The 8502-nt window shown below is 43.2% G+C and overlaps 1 protein-coding gene across 1 annotated transcript in view; it reads left to right on the top strand.

The window, feature by feature from the left end:
• COL4A1 (collagen type IV alpha 1 chain) overlaps window positions 1–8502 on the top strand; it is a 129073-nt gene that overhangs the window by 14200 nt on the left and 106371 nt on the right. The window lies entirely within an intron of this gene.

Genomic DNA, 8502 nt, shown 5'->3' with positions numbered 1-8502 from the left:
TGGATAGCAAACAGTGGAGCTATTCTTTTGGTCGCAAAGCCCTGACCTCGTAGGGAAAAGTGATCCAACTGCTTCCAAAATAGGCACATCTGTGTACTATAGTACTTTGTCTCTTGGTGATGCTTGATGAACATCCCAGTAGTTGACATGACAGGGTATGTATCACAGCATTGAAAATAATGCAGACTGCAGGGCACAGGAATTGTGAGATAAATGTAGAGCTAGAGAATAAAAGACATGAAGCTGTACGTCACCCCCAAATTTAGGAGCCCCTATGTATTTTTTTATTTAGAAAGTTATGTCTATCTATTTTAGAAGTATAGCAGACAGCTTCTGTTCTTCATTCTCCTCACTACTTGCAGTTTCTGGTGGCCACCTAAATACTTCACCTGTCTTAAATATACTTACAAAGACTAAATTACTCAAGTGTCATTATAGAATATTTTTTTCTGTGTTCAGATGCTGAAATACAGAAATGGAGATGGAAGTGCAAAGAAAACAACAGCTGTTTGCTCTCACAGTAGGATTGGGAGAATAGGCTGACCATACTGGCAATGTACTGGCAGTCAAGAGGTGTGATCTCTGCTGTAATTTCTCTGTGATTAATTAGGGGCGGAGAGGACAGGGGAGTAGGCTGCAGTGACTTTGCTGGCTGGTCCTAAAGCGGCAGCATCCCGCTGCGAAAGAGATGCTTCCTCTCCTTTCCCCGTGCCTGTTAGCGCAAGTGTTCACTTTGCTGTTAGTGGGAGTCCAGTCAGCCAGGCTGGCCGCGACATGGAGGCCAGCACGGGAGCGGGGCCAGGCCGTGGCCCTGAGCGGCAGCGGGGCCTAGGTCGGTGTGCCAGGAGCTGTGCAAACCGCAGCTCCCAGGTGTGGTTTCACACCAGGCCTCAGCTGGCCTCGAGGAGGGGTGGAGGATGCCTGGGGCCGACCTTCTGGCAGCCGCTGGCTTCCTGAAACTGCAGCCATGCTCCCGCTCCTGTGTCTTTGAGTCTGGAGCAGCAGTGGCTGTTAAATATGTTTGCATGATGTACAGCCAAACATACTTCCCCTTTACTGCTGCCTGAATGTTAACATAATGTTAATGCATCTTCCTACAGAGAAAATCCTTAAAGAATATTCTGTTTTTGTAGTCGAGCTCCAAAAAGCTAGGAAAGCTCTGTGCAACCTAAATACAGGCCCTTTTGCACCATGCTAGCCTTTAATTGCTTGATTTATTTCCCAGGACCCCATCTCATTGAATGCACAAAACAGCTTTTCCTCACTGAATGAGTGAAGATGCAGGGTTTGTTTTTTGTTTACTCTTCAGTTTTTGGACTTGTTTCTTGTTTAAGATCTGATAATCAAATCACCCTATGAAGACAGCATAATCATCTTCAGGTTCTTAAGAGCTTCATGTGGCTTTTATCACGATCATACCTGAATGCTCCAACAAAGCATGCACTGATTTCTTGAAACCTACCTGGGTTTAAGGAAGCGGTGTGTGGCTGCTGGCAGTTGTTTCATCCCATTCTTTTTGCATGAGCCAGAGTAGCGCTAGTAAATATCTCCTAGAGATTTCATAGTTATTTACTGACAATTTGGGAGAAATGTTAGAAGTACCTCCTAGTTAGCATGTGGTAGCATTTTATAGTTTGCTTGGTTATGCTTTTACCACAGTGACTTCAGCTGAAACCAGGTCTTCAAGATCTTTGGTCTGAGAAAAGACCCTAGATGAAACACATAGAAAATGAGGAATGTGTGATTAGTGTTTACCTGTAAAAAGCGTGGAAATGATTTGTGCAGCGTGTTCAAGGGATTTCATGGTAGAGGTGGGGACCAAATCTCGTTCTCCAGGACACCACTCAACTTCCTTAACCAGGAAGAGTCCTTACAGTTCTCTTCCTCAGATCTCTGTGTATCTTCTGGTATCTGCAGCTACAAAGCAGCAGTCATGCAGAGAGCCTCAGAGAGGTAGCAGAGTCTAATGCTGAGATCTCATATTCTCTTTAAATGGATTTAAAGGGTGGGGTGGCACTGACAGGGATGGCCATGCTCTCCTCACAGGTTGTTACTTTTTTTCAGAAAGAAATATATTTTCAGCCAGACAGATCCTTGCTCTGGCTTGCTAGACAGCAAAGGTGCAAGGGAGATACGGTGGTGCCAGCTTGGATAGAGCAGGCTGGTATGGAGAACTTGGGTGGCCCCAGACCAACAGTAATTGAATGAGTATAGCCTGTGCAAGGAATGCTATTGAGCTTCTTGGAAGACAGCAACCCTCTGCTCAAGGGAGGGCTTATATGGAGCTTTTCCAGAGGACTTTAATTTTTCATTTTCTGACTTGCTTTACCTTGGAAGGAGAAGATTGAAAATCTAAAACCTTCAAAAATAATAAAAAGAAGAAAGAGAATTGAGCAAACAAAGAAAAATGTCATTGTGTTTCCATTTTGACTCTTTCAAGAAAGTGAGGTTGTGAAGCGTAGCTCTACCACAGAGATTTGTGACGAGGTCTTGGTTCTCTGCTGCTCTCAGCTATTCCATCACTTTCTCTGGGGTTAGGAAGGTGCAGTATTTGAAATCCTGTCTCAAAGCCATCCTAGTTATGGAAAGTAGTGGCAAAATGTGGATTCCTTTTGTCATATCTCATCCAGACTATTCACTACAGTAAGGAGCCTACACTCTGATTTACATCTTTCTTCTCTGTCTCTCAGCCCAGGTTCTTTGCCCTGGCTGTATTGGTTATTTTCCTTTTATGTTATCTGTTTGTCATCCTTTTTTTCCTCACTCTTTTGTCCTTATAGTCCATTTCCTGTGTGTTTGACTATCATTTCAGTCTTGCCCTTCCCTGTTCATGTCAAGCCAATTGAACTTACATATATTGCCAGCGCTACTAGATTTGCCTCTAATAAGAAAAAAAAAGTGAATGCAGTAAACCAAAGGTTTTCGTGTTAACATGGCAAGTACTTGAATATTTTGTCTTTTAACTGCTGATGAGCAAGCAGTTCCCAGTTTACAAGCTGCTTAATCTGTTTGATGTATCCATTGCAACATCAGTGCTTTGTCTGTGCTCCTCTTTTGGTGTCCCTGTCTTTCTATTGAACTGTTGCCAGATACAACTCGTATGCCTGAAAACATGGAAAGAACTGATGGAATAATTGTGTTTCTTTTTCCCTGGAAATTGTTCAGTCAGACTTTGCTTCAACAGCTTCTGTGTTGTTTTTATAGCTGTCCTGTCCGGTGCTTAACATTGCCATGAGAGCAGGGAAAGGTCAGATGCTGCAGGACCTCCTTGTGAACCTGCTTTGCATCTCATGAATATGAAGCTTTTAAAACTAGCTAAGAGCTTTGTGGGAACAACTGGAGAAAGATAAGATCTCTGAATTCAGCTGAATAACAGTAGAGCTGCAACACTGTTATTTTTAGGCTTTATATAGGCAGATGCAGGTTTTTGCAATGCATTTTGAATTATCGGTGGTAATAGAATATTATGTGTTACTACCTAATGTATAAACCTTAAAGTTCTCCTAAGCATGTTTCTAATTAGATAATATCTCTCAGAAAGTCAGTGTTGGCATTATGACAAGTCATGTACTTCTAAACATGGTGCCATTCATGTCCTGTTGGTAGCATGTAGCCCCTGCTATCTACTGGATGGCAATGAGCACCTCAAAACTAATTGCAAAGCTGGCATGCATTACAGATGTATTAAAAACACAGAGTGTATTATGGTTTTTATTTTATTTTATTTTTTTTTCACCAATTATCTGTACTTAACTCAAAACAAAATGTCCAAAAAATCATTGTATACCTCTCCTGAATAAAGTAATTTGACAATGTGAAGCTGTATAAGCAGTGTGATGTAATCTTGTACAGCCCTTAGGACAAAAAGAAATACGTAATTCTCAGTCTTCTAATACTGTAAATACAGTAGAAGGGGAAAATTATGAGGGTTGAGTGTAAAATTATAGCAGGTGTTTTATAGCTTATACATGCAGCAATTTCAAAGCATATGAAGGCAAGTAAGGTTCCCATGGGTTCACTGAGCTTTAGGTTAAATCTTAAACATTAATAAGTCTTAGAGCTGAGTTAAGACTAAGAAATGAAGGAATCCAGAAGAAACCTAACAGTCAAAAGTTCTGGAGTTCTATGTTCATATTTTGCTAACTATGATCAGCAAATATTGATGAATAATCTGAGGACTGATGGGGATGGCTGCTTTGGCTGCTGGTGGTGTTTGAATAAGAACTGCTGTCTTGTAATTCAAAGTGAACAAATATTAGAATTGCGTCACATGTCTTTTAAGTGTTTGTGGGTGTCATGACTTCCATAATGCATAAAACTGCAAGGAAAATAAGTTGTGCTTTTTGAACAGCAAGATTTAAAATTCTCACTGTTGGCTTTCACTGTTTTTTAGGATCTTTTCTTTTAAGGAGTTTTGCTTTTAATATAAATGAGTAATTGTTTTACATTTTCAAAGGAATAATAATGACATTGTTGCATTCGAGATAGTTCGGAATTTAGGAATGCGACTTTTATTTTAAGGTTGCATGGGATCTCCCAAAGGCATTTCACTTTTGACCTTTAGATGAAATAAATGGATGTTCGCTTTTTGTAGAATGGACGGAGTCTGCTGATGGAGTGTAAAGGCATTTCTTATTTAGCACAAAGTCAAGCTTTATGTGGAGAATTAGATATACAGATTAAGCACCAGTGCTCAAATGCAGTAATGCCAATATAATGCCAATCTTGTCCTCACCCTAAATAAGTTTGCATCCTTAGATACAATTTGCTAATGTGAATCTGTGTTACTAGCTCTTTAAGCCTTTACCTTCTGTGTTTCTAATTTTCTGTTCATAATTTCCTGGCAGTGGAGACACCTGTTTGTGTACGTGCGTGTAAAGGGACAAGCTTTATTTCTTCAGAAGTCTGGGGGGGCTTGCCATGTGCGTTAGCACACACATTTGTTAGCAGGTATATCTAGTTTTCATGATAGGGCAGTTTTGATTGCAATTAACAGGAAATAGAGGCTAAGATTATGACTTCTGTATTACATGTATCTTAAACTATGTCTTCATATTACTATGGTGCTTACAACACGTTTTTTCTTCCATCTCTTCCTCAAGAGACTGTATGTGCAGCAGTTTTGTGTGGCTTTACCTTTTTAATAAAGTCCCTGTGTCATAGTTGGATTTTATATGTTAGAGAAGGCAAAGTCAAAAAACCCGCTGCCCACTGGAAGCAGAAGGTGGAGATCTATTGTGATGTTCTGTGGATCCTCTGGCAACACGTCCCTGGCTGTGAAGCAACCTGTTTTAAGTGCAGAACCAGCAGCAGGCTGTGGGCTTACCACGGGGCTGTCCAGCTTCCCAGCAGTAGGATATGCCGCAAAGAGGTGATGAAGGTTTCCCTCGGCAGCTGTGAGAGCTGCACTGTGCAGCTGTACCTGTTTGAAGCCCATTCCTGAAGAAAGGCTGCAAACCCAGCAGTGCTACCTGAGGTCTGTGTCTGCATTGCGGCCCACTTGGTTGCGCTTGAACAGTACGTACCGCACGGAGGAAGCATCAACGTTGTTTCCAGTTATTTACTGTACATACAAAGTAGGTCAAAGAGGCATTAAAACATCAGCTTCCATTTTCAGGCACTTGGTTTAGATGTAATAACAACAGCAAAACTTGCCAGCCCTCTTCCTCTCCATCACCCCCCTCTGCTGGACCTGCATAGCTTGGGGAAAAGTCAAGACAAATTACAGAGGAAAGCATTAATCACTGTCCTGTAGCCAGCTGCTTCAAATCCTAGGTGGGATGGGGCAGAGAGTATGGCACCTCAGTACTGAAGCACAGAGCATTTGCTTTTTGGGGCCAGCTATAAATGGATTTCAGTATTTACATGGAGCACTGCTCAGTTAAGGTGTTTTTTTATACATATAAACTTAGGTCCAGACAGAATCTTGCACAAGCCTAATTTCATGAAGCAACAGTACCTTTGGGCCTGCTATGGTATTTCATGGAAGCCAGGCCTTTTGAAGAGCAGCTGCTTCTAAAACTCGTAGAGGACTGAGCCCTGAATGGGCTGAGTTACTGCAAACGAGTGCTTTCTTTCACTGAGCCTCCTCACCCCTGTAGCTTGAGCCCCTCTTTGTAATCGAGAGGAAAGAATTGCAGAGAAAGTTAAAACGTACAGGCTGCAATAGTGCCTGCAGGGTTGCTTTTGCAGGTGAGAGATGGCTCCAGCTGATGAGCCCAAAGAAGATGCCTTTGTGCAGGCTCAGGTCTTTGCTGCTTTCCTCTGGCTAAAAAGTGCTCTTTTCTTCCTCTGCCTCTGGCTGCTTGTTCTGTAGATGCACTCTTTAGTGCAGCGAGCTTTTTGTACTGCTTGCTCGCAGTCACTCAGCTTCCGTGGTGTGACAGGAAAGGATTCGTAGCAATCTTGCTGTCACCGATGTATCAAATGTGGAAACAAGGGGATGAGGGGCATTTCCTTTCCCAGTCTCCTCCTCAGCAATGAAAGTGAGATGGATGGAGCACCCTGAGCGGCAGCTGTGTCTGCTAAGCGGGTTTGGCTAGGCACCGGTTCCAGCCTTCACTGGTAAGGACACAGAAAGAGGTCTTTGTCCTGTTTATTTGCACTGTGGGCTTGAATTAACATGCATGATTTTGTCTAATGGCCAGTGAGGTTTTGATCTTGAAAAGCTGTGGGGATGCTTCTGTGCAAATTTTTGGGCTGCATTTAGCTTATGGGAAAGTGGAAGGAGGAATATATTTGTAATAAGTCCTCACCAACTTTCTTTCAACTACAGGCATATGAATCTGGGGAGGATTCTTACTTTACTTTCAACTGAGTATGCCTGTGCTAGACTAACCAGGTGGAAACTTGGAGAAAACAGCAGAGTTTCCTGTTCCCTGCGTGGTGGGGGGAGACGGGGAGAACAAAACATGACCTCCCAGAGGTGGTGTCGATCGGCGTGAATCAGATGCACGCAAAATACAATTTCCTGTTCCAACAGAAGCAGTGAGTTCAGCGACTGCCCTCTCTGTTGGCTGCAGAAAAAAACATTCTTGAGCTCTTCCGAGTATTTAACCCGTCGTCCAGTTACAGTTGTGAGAAATACAAAAAGCTTAGAGCCCATAAAAGGAGATAATTTGAAGTTAATGGAGGCAGCGCTATGTAGCACATAAATGGAATGCGAGCGGTCGTGTGCTTTACCCTTGTATTCTGCTCTATTAAATTATCCTAATCTGCCAGTTTAATTCCTGTCTGCGCTAAACAAAGCTTCACATGACATAACAGAAAAGCGCTTGTGTGTCTGCCTTGTTGCCTTGGTTCTTTCATAATACTGCAACTTTCTGTGAGCCCAAGGACAGTGAGATGAGCCTCAGTGTGGGCTGAAAAGCAGCAGATTGAATAGCTAAAAGGATTGAATAACTAAAACTCAAGGGTTGATTAAAGGGTTGGCCAACATGCCCACCCCTGCTTCTGTTGTTATCCCTGATACATATTAACCTAAATTGGTTAAATACACTACTTGATTTATGAAGCACAAAATTGCCCCAGCTAGTGAAAGCTAACAAAGCCCATGGAGGTAGGATATTTCACCGCTCTGCTTTCTTGTTTTCAGTTAATAAGTTAGGATGTTAGTTACTGAAGTTGATATGGAGTGCAATGAATGAAACTGTCCATCTGAGTACGTCTGGGGCAGGAACAAGAAGACCAAGTGAGTCATGATTGCCCCTATTGTTTAGGGCAGGTGGATTTTACTGTAGAGAATTAATACTTAAAAATCATATCTTTAAACATTTGAAACAGAGATTGGAGTGGGCACTGCTGTGTCCAGGTGGCTGTGGGCCATGGTATTGGGCATCACTCTGGAGTTTGGAGGCCCTTGGTGCTCCCTCTCCTCCCTCCTCTGTGTCGCTTAACATTAAGCTGCTGGAAGGCATAGGGCTTCTGTCTGCCCAGAGATAAACTTGTTTTTATTCAGAGGGCTACCATATTTCTGACATCAAAAAATGAGTGGTAAGGGACAGCAGTAAGCCTCTGTTGTGTCCTCTTGTCCCCCAAGTGAGCATCCTGTTGCTGGTATGGGAAGGAGGGTGGCATCTGGGGCTCAGAGGAAGGAGGGGAAGATGACTGGCGTTTGTGGCGGTCCCTTAACTCTGCTTTTAGTCCTCCTGCTTCAGCTTCAACCCCTCTATTGTTTTCCTGCCTTTGTGCACGCAGGGATGCACTTTATGCAGATCTCTGCAGTCCAGAGATGTCCCTCAAATCTTCTGTCCCCAAGCCCTCCCACTTGAGAGCTGGCCTTCCTCCTCCTCCTCACCAGCATCCCTCCAGTGCCCCAGCCAGTTCCACCTCTCCTACCTGGCCCCAAATCCCTCACCCCAGGGAGGGTGGAGCAGGCTCCTGCTGCTCCATTTCTTCATTTCCACTTGATTTTGAGACTACTTTCTTCCCGTGTCTCCTGTGTGTATCTCCCATCAGCTGCTGTACCAGCTGAGCATCACACCCTTTCCTCCCCCTTCTCCC

Source organism: Cygnus olor, chromosome 1, assembly GCF_009769625.2.
Source record: "Cygnus olor isolate bCygOlo1 chromosome 1, bCygOlo1.pri.v2, whole genome shotgun sequence".
Taxonomy (NCBI): Eukaryota; Metazoa; Chordata; class Aves; order Anseriformes; family Anatidae; genus Cygnus; species Cygnus olor.
The sequence above is the reverse complement of the archived record's forward strand: the minus strand, read 5'-3'. Positions and strand labels throughout refer to the sequence as shown.